This window comes from Myxine glutinosa, chromosome 1 (assembly GCF_964187855.1).
Source record: "Myxine glutinosa chromosome 1, kmMyxGlut1.1, whole genome shotgun sequence".
Taxonomy (NCBI): domain Eukaryota; kingdom Metazoa; phylum Chordata; class Myxini; order Myxiniformes; family Myxinidae; genus Myxine; species Myxine glutinosa.
Genome location: NC_136261.1, coordinates 402,176,276 through 402,190,310, shown reverse-complemented (window position 1 = coordinate 402,190,310; position 14,035 = coordinate 402,176,276). Strand labels below are relative to the sequence as shown.

Here is a 14,035-nt window from a genome sequence, read left to right as displayed (position 1 = left end):
CCTTGCTGCATAGAAATACCACACCTTGCTGCATAGAAATACCACACCTTGCTGCATAGAAATAGCACACCTTGCTGCATAGAAATAGCACACCATGCTGCATAGAAATAGCACACCTTGCTGCATAGAAATACCACACCTTGCTGCATAGAAATACCACACCTTGCCACATAGAAATAACACACCTTGCTGCATAGAAATACCACACCTTGCTGCATAGAAATACTACACCTTGCTGCATAGAAATACCACACCTTGCTGCATAGAAATACCACACCTTGCTGCATAGAAATACCACACCTTGCTGCATATAAATACACCTTGCTGCATAGAAATACCACACCATGCTGCATAGAAATACCACACCATGCTGCATAGAAATACCACACCTTGCTGCATGGAAATACCACACCTTGCTGCATAGAAATACCACACCATGCTGCATAGAAATACCACACCATGCTGCATAGAAATACCACACCTTGCTGCATAGAAATACCACACCTTGCTGCATAGAAATAGCACACCTTGCTGCATAGAAATACCACACCTTGCTGCATAGAAATACCACACCTTGCTGCATAGAAATACCACACCTTGCTGCATAGAAATACCACACCTTGCTGCATAGAAATACCACACCTTGCTGCATATAAATACACCTTGCTGCATAGAAATACCACACCATGCTGCATAGAAATACCACACCATGCTGCATAGAAATACCACACCTTGCTGCATGGAAATACCACACCTTGCTGCATAGAAATACCACACCATGCTGCATAGAAATACCACACCATGCTGCATAGAAATACCACACCTTGCTGCATAGAAATACCACACCTTGCTGCATAGAAATAGCACACCTTGCTGCATAGAAATACCACACCTTGCTGCATAGAAATACCACACCTTGCTGCATAGAAATACCACACCTTGCTGCATAGAAATACCACACCTTGCTGCATAGAAATACCACACCTTGCCACGTAGAAATAACACACCTTGCTCCATAGAAATACCACACCTTGCTGCATAGAAATACCACACCTTGCTGCATAGAAATACACCTTGCTGCATAGAAATACCACACCTTGCTGCATAGAAATACCACACCTTGCTGCATAGAAATACCACACCTTGCTGCATAGAAATACCACACCTTGCTGCATAGAAATACCACACCATGCTGCATAGAAATACCACACCTTGCTGCATAGAAATACCACACCTTGCTGCATAGAAATACCACACCTTGCTGCATAGAGATACCACACCATGCTGCATAGAAATACCACACCTTGCTGCATAGAAATACCACACCTTGCTGCATAGAAATATCACACCTTGCTGCATAGAAATACCACGCCTTGCTGCAGAGAAATACCACACCATGCTGCATGGAAATACCACACCTTGCTGCATAGAAATACCACACCTTGCTGCATAGAAATACCACACCTTGCTGCATAGAAATACCACACCTTGCTGCATAGAAATACCACACCTTGCTGCATAGAAATACCACACCTTGCTGCATAGTAATACCACACCTTGCTGCATAGAAATACCACCCCTTGCTGCATAGAAATACCACACCATGCTGCATAGAAATACCACCCCTTGCTGCATAGAAATACCACACCTTGCTGCATAGAAATACCACACCTTGCTGCATAGAAATACCACACCTTGCTGCATAGAAATACCACACAATGCTGCATAGAAATACCACACCTTGCTGCATAGAAATACCACACCTTGCTGCATAGAAATACCACACCTTGCTGCATAGAAATACCACACCTTGCTGCATAGAAATACCACACCTTGCTGCATAGAAATACCACACCATGCTGCATAGAAATACCACACCTTGCTGCATAGAAATACCACACCTTGCTGCATAGAAATACCACACCTTGCTGCAGAGAAATACCACACCATGCCGCATAGAAATACCACACCTTGCCGCATGGAAATACCACACCTTGCCACATAGAAATACCACACCTTGCTGCATAGAAATCCACACCTTGCTGCATAGAAATACCACACCTTGCTGCATAGAAATACCACACCTTGCTGCATAGAAATACCACACCTTGCTGCATAGAAATAGCACACCTTGCTGCATAGTAATACCACACCATGCTGCATAGAAATACCACACCTTGCTGCATAGAAATACCACACATTGCTGCATAGAAATACCACACCTTGCTGCATAGAAATACCACACCTTGCTGCATAGAAATAGCACACCTTGCTGCATAGAAATACCACACCTTGCTGCATAGAAATAGCACACCTTGCTGCATATAAATACCACACCTTGCCACATAGAAATAACACACCTTGCTGCATAGAAATACCACACCTTGCTGCATAGAAATACCACACCTTGCTGCATAGAAATACCACACCTTGCTGCATAGAAATACACCTTGCTGCATAGAAATACCACACCTTGCTGAATAGAAATACCACACCTTGCTGCATAGAAATACCACACCTTGCTGCATAGAAATACCACACCATGCTACATAGAAATACCACACCATGCTGCATAGAAATACCACACCTTGCTGCATAGAAATACCACACCTTGCTGCATAGAAATACCACACCTTGCTGCATAGAAATACCACACCATGCTGCATAGAAATACCACACCTTGCTGCATAGAAATACCACACCTTGCTGCATAGAAATATCACACCTTGCTGCATAGAAATACCACACCTTGCTGCAGAGAAATACCACACCATGCTGCATAGAAATACCACACCTTGCTGCATGGAAATACCACACCTTGCTGCATAGAAATACCACACCTTGCTGCATAGAAATACCACACCTTGCTGCATAGAAATACCACACCTTGCTGCATAGAAATACCACACCTTGCTGCATAGAAATACCACACCTTGCTGCATAGAAATACCACACCATGCTGCATAGAAATACCACACCATGCTGCATAGAAATACCACACCTTGCTGCATGCATGTTTGATGTAATTTTTGTTAACTACCTTGTAGCATACCTGCCTGCTGTACTGCTTCAGCATTAGTTTACCTTTCACCAAGCCCAGGTCTGCTTGGACCAGGGCGGGGATTATACGTTCGTTTTATTATTGTCAAATTGTCCGAATATTATTATTGTTGTTAATATTATTAGTCTCAATAAATGTTTTGTTACAATGTTATCATTGTTTTTGTTGTTCATTTTGTAATAGGATATGGGCAGGGTACAACCCGAAGTGGAGATCGGTTTCTGAGGTTTGGGACATGGAATGTAGGGACAATGACAGAGAGATTAGGAGAAGTGGTGGAAGTATTGGTCAGAAGAAGAGTGGACATATGTTGTGTGCAAGAGACGAGATGGAAGGGAAGTGGTGTGAGAATGGTGAAAGGTAGGCAGGGACAGAAATACAAGTTTATGTGGCAAGGGTGCCTGGAGGGTGTGAATGGTGTTGGTGTCCTGTTTTCTGAGGAGTTTGTAGACAGTGTGGTGAGTGTGACCAGAGTGAGTGATAGGTTGATGATGGTGAAAATGATGATTGGAAAGCTCTTGGTGAACATCATCTCGGGATATGCTCTGCAGGTTGGTCGGAGCGATGAAGAGAAGGACAAGTTCTGGTGTGCGATAGAGAAGCTGATGGAAAACGTGAAAGATGAGGAAGTTGTTGTGGGAGGAGGACGTGAAAGATGAGGAAGTTGTTGTGGGAGGAGGAGACCTAAATGGACATGTGAGAAGGAGTATGGGTGGTTTTGACAAAGTTCATGGGGGTTACGGATATGGTGTGAGAAATGGAGAAGGTGAAAGGATTTTGGAGTTTGCTGATGCAGCTGATTTGTTGATTTGTAATACTCAGTTCCAGAAAGAGGATAATAAGCTTGTTACATACACGTCAGGTGGGTCGACGACAACCGTTGACTACCTGATGGTGCTAGGCGAGATAGGGGCACAGCCGGATTAACCATTAGGCAGACAAAGCATGTGCCTTAGGGCCAGCCAAAAATTCGGGCCACAAAAAGTTGTAAACAACATTACAATCTAAGGTCTAGTAATACTGTAAAGCAAAGTACCAAATCTGTGCGTGTTTTGTCATGCATATATTCATACACTGCAAATTGTATAGACTAAACTAGTTTGAAAGTCGTTTCTTTTCACATTAAATATTTGTCTTTTTTTGTATTAAATATTTTGTTCATGAATCAGGCCATCTTTTGTCTGGGGTCCATTTCCATGAGCCCGAGATCTAATTTAAATTGTTCAGGCCATTCTCTAAAATTTCAAAATGTGCCTTAGGTCCAGCCGAGGCTTAATCCGGCACTGGATAGGGGGCACCTCCGGGACACAAAGGTGATCCCGGGGGAGGAGGCTGTTTCACAGCACCACTTGGTTGTCTGCGACATAAGGGTGAAAGGTGCGAGGAGAGCTCGGCGGATGAAGTACCAACCGAGAATGAAGGTGTGGAGGTTGAAAGAGGTGATAGTAAGGGGGGCATTAAAAGAGAGGCTGAGTAGGGTCGAGGATGATGTGGTTGAGCTTGAAAGTGGTTGGATGTCAATGAAAGCTAGTCTGTTGGGAGCCGTTGGTGAGGTATGTGGATGGACAAAAGGACCACCGAGGCACTCGGAAACATGGTGGTGGGATGACGAAGTTGGAAAGAGGATGGACGAGAAGAGGAAGAAGTTCAAGGAGTGGCAGAAGGCGAAGGGTACGGGAGCAGAAACAGCAGAGCATGAAAGTTATAAGGCAGCCAGGAAGGCTGCAAAGAAAGAGGTAGCAAAGGCGCAGGAGGCATGTAGGAAAATGTTCGGAGAACGCTTGGATTCGGAAGAGGGTCAGAAAGCAGTATTCAGGATTGCAAAGCAGATAGCGAAAGAGAGGAGTGATGTGATGGGGGTGAGTTGCTTGAAGGATGAAGTGGGACAAATCGTTGTCGACCCAGATGGAATTAAAGGAAGATGGAAAATATATATGGAAATGCTGTTGAATACAGAGAATGAATGGGATGGCAACATAGAGAGTAACCCAGTTTTAGGACCGGCAGAGAAGATAACTGAGAAGGAAGTTGAGGAAGCGATAAAAGCAATGAAGGGTAGAAAAGCGGGAGGGCCGACGGGAGTTGTGGGAGATATGTTGAAGGCAGCAGGAAGTTGGGGTGTGAAGAGAATGACAGTGATCTGCAATCTGGCGGTGAAAGAAGGCCGCATTCCAGTGCATTGGGAACTGAGTACCCTCGTCCCTCTATACAAGGGGAAAGGTGACCCTCTGGAGTGTGGCTCGTACCAAGCGATAAAGTTATTGGAGCATGGAATGAAGGTATTGGAAAGGGTGTTGGAGAGGAGGATAAGGAAGAAAGTGAAGATCGACGAAATGCAGTTTGGATTGATGCCAAGAAGAGGAATGACAGATGCGCTTTTCATTGTGAGGCAGTTGCAGGAGAAGTACATGGAGAAGAGGAAGAAGTTGATTCTTGGGTTTGTTGATCTGGAGAAAGCATTCGATAGGGTTCCACGCAAAGTATTGACATGGGCATTGAGGAAGTTTAGGAGTGGAGGAATGGTTGATCAGTGTAGTGATGGCAATGTACAAAAGAGCGCGCACAGCTGTAAGGACGAAGGACGGGAACAGTGGTGAGTTTGAGGTGAAGGTGGGAGTGCATCAGGGGTCAGTACTATGTCCACTACTATTTATAGCTGTGATGGAGGTGCTGGCTCAGAACGTAAAGGAGGGTTTACCGTGGGAGTTGGTGTATGCAGATGATCTGGTGTTGATTGCGGAAAGTATGGATGGACTGAAGCAAAAGATGAACAAGTGGCATGAATGTATGGAGACAAAAGGTCTGAAGGTGAATATCCGAAAGACGAAGGTGATGGCAAGTGGTAAAGCATGTGGTGAGGTGGAAAGAACTGGGAAGTGGCCCTGTGCTGTGTGTAGGAAGGGTGTCGGAGTGAACTCCATTCAATGTACAATGTGCGCTGAGTGGGTTCATCAATAATGTAGTGGTCTGAGAGGGTCATTAACCAGTGTGGCAGCTACATTCAAATGTAAGGTGTGCACAGAGGGAGCTGCAGATGGAGGAAATGTTGAGTTGGATCTTGGAGACGGCGTGAAGCTGGAAGGTGTGAAAACATTTTGCTACCTCGGAGACATGCTGAATGGAGAAGGTGGATCAGACTCGGCAACGGTTGCTCGAGTGAGATGTGCATGGAAGAAGTTTCGGGAACTGAGTGGCGTGCTGACGAGGAGGGGAGTGTCGTTGAAGCTTAAGGGAAAGGTGTATGCTGCATGTGTGAGAAGTGTTATGATTTATGGGAGCGAGACATCGGTAATTAACGTAGAGCAGCAACGAAGGCTGGAAAGGGTGGAAATGCGAATGGTTCGACGGATGTGTGGAGTATCGTTGAGAGAGAGGAAGACAAATGATGAATTGCGAAAGATGATGGGAATAGAGCCTGTGATTGATGCTGTGAAGAGGAACAGGTTGAGATGGTTTGGTCATGTGTTGAGGAAGGATGAAAGTGACTGGTTGAGAAGAGTGATGGAAATGAATGTAGAAGGAAGTAGAGGACGGGGAAGACCGAGAAAGACTTGGCTAAAGATGGTGGAAGAAGAAATGCGGGCAAGGGGGTTAACAAGGAGAGATGCAGAAAATAGGGCAAAATGGAGAAGATTGTCATGGGGACCGCAAGGCTAACCCCCGCTCTAGTAGGGAAAATGGCCTTTAAAATGCATGTTGTATGTTGTTGTATTTTGTAATAGGAATACCATACCATGGAAGGACCTATTAAAATGCTCTATGCACCTTAACATGGCGCGTGTTTAGAAAAAAGGAATTTTTCTGGATTCTTTGCAGTTAATAAGCCTGATCATCTCAGGAGATCATATCTAAATATATTCTAGTTTTGAACAGGTACCAGGGCTCTGCTGCTGAACCTGCTGGGGAAGCTTAAGCTCCTTCATATGGCCCCTCAATAGGAATTTCTGACAACGATAGTGCCTGCAGGGGGCGATATTTTTGACCTCCGTCCCGAGTGCCACGAACCATCACTCCATCACTGCTGACACACTCTCTCACTCATTCCCTCACTTACTTACCTGGGGACACTACTCGATCGATAAGTTTACCAGACTAAAGTCCAGGTGCGCTAAAAACGACTTTGTTACCTGGTAAAAAGTGACAAGTTTTAGGAATCCTTTTTAACACAACACGAATGTAGGTACATGTGGGCATCGTGGGGAGTGACACATTTATTTTAAATCAATAAATTATATTTAAAAAAAAAACAAAAAAAAAAACGGGGAACATCAATTAATTATTTTAATTATAAAAGGGGGAAATATCAATTAATTATCTCTTAATTTCCACCTCAAATTGAGTGCTACGTCACATACATAGTGTCGTATATGATTTTACATTGATTATTTCACTGGGATTTATTGGATTCGATGATACCTGTTATAATGCAAATATACAATGTATGATGCAAATGTACAATGCAAGCATACACGTCACGGGACGATGTTACAGGTGTTAACTTGTAGCATAACACATACACCGCCTTATGGGTGATTATGGCATGCATGGCAATACAGTGGGTATGTACTGTCAGGGCCATTTCCTCCGGCGTCACTTCCTGTACTGTACGTGGAACACGTCTTGCTTGAACTGAAATCGGCTCCGTGTCCTTTTCCACAAGCGTCTGAAACAGTGATCGGGTCGGATCTTCTGAGGAAAAGGTTTGTTCGGAGTTTCTCATTTCATTATTAATACTGAGAAAGATATTCTGTAAAATGATCATTTGAAGTGATTCTTCATAATAATAATACTAGTACCGACTGCAAAGCCGCAATGAGCCGGCGAAGCCAAAGCCTCTTGACACTATTTTACCCATCACTATGGCATCAGTAGGTTAGGTAGTTGGTAGTAGGTAGGTGTAGTAGGTACCGTACCTGGTAAGACTTGGTAAAAGAGAAGAGCAGACAGTCCTCCCCAATACCTGCATACAATAAATGTCACAAGAAGCTTAAGGAAGTAACTATACAATGTGCTAGCTTAAGGCCTATTTCAAGAAATTTTAACTGGGCTTAACATACGTTTTCACAGTATGTGTGTAGTCTTCTAACTTCAGTCGCTGTCAGGGCTGGTTCTCTCCGGGCACTGCGGCTTCCTCCACCAGAAGAAGTTAGCTTGCAGTGATTAATTCGGTGAATTCCGTCTCAACTTCGGATATTTCCGGCCGTGAAAAACTATCAGTATTTCTAAACTAAATATGTAAACCACTTATACCGTATTTCTGGCTGTGGAAAACTATCCCATACGGCCGCGAGATTTCTAAAAAATAATTCTTCGTCAATGTTAGAATATTTGACGCCGTTTTCACCCTCCGAAACGCGTAATAAGCTTTAAAAAAAATATTTTTTCAAATGCTCGAATCTCATTGGTTCTGGTGTTTGATGACGATTTTCGTTGAAGATAACGAGGTTGGTCTTAACGTATTTTAATTACTAATTAGAGGTTTCATTAGATTGTGAATCAAAGAACGACGGGTGAAACAAACTCCTATTGAACTCTTTCGCAATTGTTTTATGCAAACTTCCGCATCGGTCGACGGCGCCCACCATTGAGTGATTTCATTTTAGAAATATTTTTGCAAATGCTCGGCTCTCATTGGGTCCGGTGTTTGGTGACGCGTTTTGTTGAAGATAACCAGGCCCGTGCGGGCCGATGTTGGTCTTAAATTATTTTATTAATACATTGGAGGTGCATAAGATTGTGAATCAAACGATGACGGGTGAAAGAAACTCCGAATGAACGTTTTAAATTTGTTATGCATACTTCCGCATCCGCAAGATGGCTGCGTCCACTGCGTTCGGAATTCTCGAGCCAAGGCATAATCAGGTTTTCAACATAATACGTACGCGTTCATTGACAACACCGGCTTCGCCGGCTATTAATAGAGAGAGAGAGAGGGCGAACATTATGATTATACATAGCACGATGTGGAGATAGGGCGAACATTATGATTATACATCGCACGATATGACAAAGAGTTGTGGATGGATTATGGCGAAACTTGGGGGATGAGATGGGTATGTGAGAAGAAGAAGAAGCTGATTCGGTTTAGGTTCAGGTCCGAATGCAGATCCGGTCTATCATTGGATACAAAACGTTACCTGTTTATCCTGGGGGAGGTTTGTGCAATACCGAGTGACGCTCTACTTCGTTACTTGTGAAACTAATCCTGGTGTTGGCTTCATGGTTAATGTGGCTGGTCTGAGATGTGAGGGTGACGCCGTTAAAATAACACCAAGTGGGTTGAGTCAACGCTTCGTCCTTTTGAAGTCGGCAAAATGAGTACCAGCCTCCCGGAAACAGGGGGCACTGCATCAGCGGCGTGCGAAACGGGAAGTGGGTTGTTTTTGAGGGAAATCGGTTTTAGGTCACGTGACGTAAATCATCAATTTTCAACCTATACACTTGATGTGTATTTATATATATTATTGGGAAAAATGCCAGCGGCATAGAAAAGGCCCCTTTATATGAATTGTGCCATATGGTAAACTATAAATAAGAAGGGACATTCAAAAAATCTCGTGTGCCTGCTGGACTACCCTTGTGTTCTTCAGAGGAACCAAGTAATGCTCTGGAAAAGTTCATATAAAGGGGTGCTCTACATCTAGCATATCAAGACTCTTCATACAGCTTCATGAGCTTCACTCCTCAATGATGCATTCACTTCTTCATGCAGCTGTATGAATCAAATTGGCATTTTTCCAAAGAATTAATGCTGGCAGACTGGACAGCCAGCTTAACGTGCACAGGTTTAAGGTGAGTGTATACTTGCAGACAATCCTACAAGCCCTTAACACATTGGACTAAATAAAAAATAAAAACCAAACTTCTCTGTTTCTTAAGATAGTTTTGTCGAAAAAAGGTGTGTGTGTGTGTGTGTGTGTGTGTGTGTGTGTGTGTGTGCGTGCGTGCGTGCGTCCCCGTCTGAATCCAGGCAATTTGTGTGTAACAAAATAAGTAACAACAAGCATTCTGAGTATTGCGCTGCAATACATGTCCCCTACCGGCAGTCTGTCGTCCGGAAAACTGTTGGGGAAATTCCCAAATTTCAAAGTGCCATAACTTTGTCAAAAATGATCGAAATGTCGTGACGTTCGAACCTGATCTGTAACTTATCATGAGGAAACCATGTACCAAGTTTGAAATGATTAGCATTAAGAGTTTGGAAAAAAAAGTCCGGAAAGCTGTTCTTTGCGTGACAGACTGACAGAAAGGAGGGACGGACTGCAAACCTATAGTCCCCTCCGGTGTACACCGGTAGGGGACTAATAACAAAACAGACTTGATACAACACCAAATAAATCACTCAAAGGTGAGAAGACTGTTAGTTTCGGATAAACGCCATAAATTACCATTCATTTACTGGATCTTAAAAATGCACAAACACCCTTTTAAGATGAGTTTCATCATCGCAAGTAGAGAATGTAGTTTGAAACCATTGTCGGGTAGTATTACAGCGGCAATGAAACTGATCTATAAATGCTTTATAAAACTACCATGAAAAAGTGAAGTTTTATTCTGGTATTAAAACTTTCTGGTCATTGACAATTCCAAACCGGTACAGTGTCCACAACATTAATAACAAGGGTAAGGCAAAATAGCTTTCAACTTTTTATTTGTCCACATTGTACACAAACATTCCACATGACAAGCTGGTAACCGCATTGGACAGAGCAGTAGATAAAGCATTTGCAGGAGGTAATAAAGTATACATTAATGTATATCAAAACAGAGCACACTGGTCTGTAAAGGATAATCAATATTCATGTAGTTTTTCAAAAAGTAAACTCAAATAAAGTATTCGATTTCTGCGAAACAATAGTTTCTTTACATTTGGCAACAAGATACTCCAGCAGACAGTGGGCATACCCATGGGTTCAGATCCGGGCCCTTTCTTTGCCAATTTGTTTCTGCACATGTACGAGTTTGATTGGGTCCAGAACAGTGGCCAGACGGAAGCCAAACAGTTCAATCTTGGTTTCATCAGACCACAGAATCTTGTTTCTCACAGTCTGAGAGTCCTTTAGGTGCTTTTTTGCAAACTCCAAGCGGGCTCACATGTGTCTTTCACTGAGGAGAGGCTTCCGACTGGCCAATCTGTCATAAAGCCCAGATCGGTGGAGTGTTGCAGTGATTGTTGTCCTTCTGGAAGTTTCTCCCAACTCCACACAGGATCTCTGGAGCTCAGCCAGAGTGACCATCGGGTTCTTGGTCACCTCTATTACCAAGGCCCTTCTCCCCCGATTGCTCATTTTGGCCGGGCGGCCAGCTCTAGGAAGAGTCCTGGTTGTTCCAAACCTCTTCCATTTAAGAATTACTAGCAACGGTACGAATTATGGAGGCCACTGTGCTCTTGGGAACCTTCAATGCTGCAGATATTTTTTTTGTAGGCTTCCGCAGATCTGTGCTTCGACACAATCCTGTCTCTGAGCTCTGCAGGCAGTTCCTTCGACCTCATGGCTTGGTTTTTGCTCTGATATGCATTGTCAGCTGTGAGACCTTATATAGACAGGTGTGTGTCTTTCCAAATCATGTCCAATCAATTGAATTTACCACAGGTGTACTCCAATCAAGGTGTAGAAACATCTCAAAGATGATCAAGAGAAATGGGAGGCACCTGCGCTAAATTTCAAGTGTCATAGCAAAGGGTGTGAATACTTATGTCAATGTGATATTTCAGTTTTTTCTTTTTAATAACTTTGCAAAACTTTCTAAAATCCTGTTTTCTCTTTGTCATTATGGGGTATTGAGTGTAGATTGATGAGGGAAAAAATGAATTTAAACGATTTCAGCATAAGGCTGCAACATAACAAAATGTGAAAAAGTGAAGGGGTCTGAATACTTTCTGAATTCACTGTGTATCCAAAAGAACTTGAATTATAAAAGGAAAGCAAAACTTCTACTTCAGTTTCCTTTTTAGAATTACAAATTGATATCCATAATAATAAATTTCACACCAAATTATTTCATAAACGAGATGCTTTTCCATTCCACATTGTCTGAATGCTTTTCTTAGACAGCAACATTCCTAAAAAAGCTATTTTATTGTACGGTTGCAGGTGAAATAATTCAGACTGTGAGAGCAACCACACACAGCTCTGAACTGGTCATTAAATTACAACAACTAGTCAGACGTATGCCAGCACAGGGAGCTACAGTTGGTAGATTAAAACAAGTTTTCTTTAATATCACAAAAAGACTCCAAATCGAATTGGTAAAATACAAAACGAATAGTAAAAATATTATTCATGAGATCTTTATGTAAATAGAAGAAGTAGAAGAACCACCTTTAGAGGCCATTTTTCCCTGCAGAGCGGCGGGTTGGCCTTTTACGGGCACCGTGATCCCCTTTTTGAAGCAAGATTTTACAGCCGGATGCCCTTCCTGCCACCAACCCTGTTGGTCACCTCTTGCGACACACAGGGAATTACCAGTGAACTGGTACTCGATTTGCCGACCTCAGAAGGATGATAGGCTGAGTCAACCCCCCTGTCGTTGATTCAGCGATGACCTGAATTCAAACCCAGGATCCTAGGATCCCAAGCCGGCACCCTAACCGCTAAGCCAACACCATGCATCATCTTATATTGTACTGTAAATACAGTACAATATAAGAATTAAATACGACAAATCAATGTTGCTAGGAATCAGTGGTTGCTAGGATACGGCAGCATGCAAAAAAACCGTTGAAGGTGACAGTTTGAACATTCGAAATACAGTTTGATCCAGAGGTAGGTGGTGTGGTCATGCTGGTTGGTAGATATGGTTTCTTTAAGGTAAGATGTGCATGATTTAATGATATTGTTGCGGATCTGTCGCCGGCCTTCTTCCCCACTACCAAGGGGGGATTAGTCCCCTTTACTTTACTGACCTGGCATGACCCGAGACCTATTACGTCCCTTCCGGACAGCACCAAATAGGGTTTTGGGACCAAATTCGCTCGTACCTAAGTACTAGCGCTGCCCTGGAAGCGAGGGAATAAGCCTCGCACGAACCAAGTGTGATGGTGATACGCCGAGCGGTGTGCGTACACGTGATCTGCACCGGTATAGATAGTGGAAACCAATTGGAGCGATCTTATTCATACCACGCTTAGTCAATGGCGAAATCACAAAGACTATCGAATTGGAAAGAAAGGAAGAACAATTGGTTCAATTATTATTGCACGTATTTACAGTTCAGGACGAAGAGACACAGAGCAGCTTAGACAGTCTTATGCTTAATACCCCAGGACAACGGGCCCGACTGACACACTCACACGGGGATTGCAGAGTTGGGCAGGATGATGTTCAGGCCAAACGCGCCGGCTTGGTCATCCAGGATCGGCCCCGTCCGGCTCTCCATGGTCCCCGGCACGTTCTGTGAAGATGGAGGTAGGCGAGGGCAGGACCTCGTATCGTGTCGCTCGAATAAACGGACAATCTCGGGGCGAACGGTAGAGGGCAGACTCAGCGCGGCTGGCGGTTATTCAGCCGCGTTCACTCGCTTTGGCTGAACCGCGCAAGTTATCAATGCCCTGGCTGCGCCCACGTATCCCTCGTAACCAAGTTCATACAGTGCGAGTGATCCTCTTCAAGTGTGTCTCCTTTCTCCGAACTCAGAACTCACTCCAGCACACCTCTCCCATAAACTCGCTTGGGGGCTTCGCGCAAAGGGTTTTATTGCCACGCCCTTTGCCCGATCGAATGTCCCAACCATGCCCTGTCACGCCATGTCGCTCGAGCTCTGATTAGCTGCTGGCTCTTACCGTCAGCTCCCGACGCCGCTCCCGAGCTCAACCCTCCTCCACCTTCCGAGGCCTACCTCGTGTTAACTTGACTAGTGAACAACCAAATGGGATGCGGGATGGATTGCACCCACAGAGGTGGAATGGAGGTAGGAGCAAAATGATTGTCGGGCCTATTCTCCTGTCTTTACACAATGCAGGTACTAAGAGAG

General features: G+C 43.9%; 2 protein-coding genes across 2 annotated transcripts in view; one reads left to right on the top strand and one right to left on the bottom strand.

Moving 5' to 3' along the window:
* Positions 1–14,035, bottom strand: part of LOC144888214 (E3 ubiquitin/ISG15 ligase TRIM25-like) — a 263,155-nt gene that overhangs the window by 214,162 nt on the left and 34,958 nt on the right. The window lies entirely within an intron of this gene.
* Positions 7,651–14,035, top strand: part of LOC137417060 (uncharacterized) — an 83,050-nt gene continuing 76,665 nt past the window's right edge. Inside the window, exon 1 of the mRNA XM_068102816.2 lies at positions 7,651–7,761. The gene's annotated coding sequence lies outside the window, so the exon portion shown is untranslated. The remainder of the gene's footprint in view (positions 7,762–14,035) is intronic.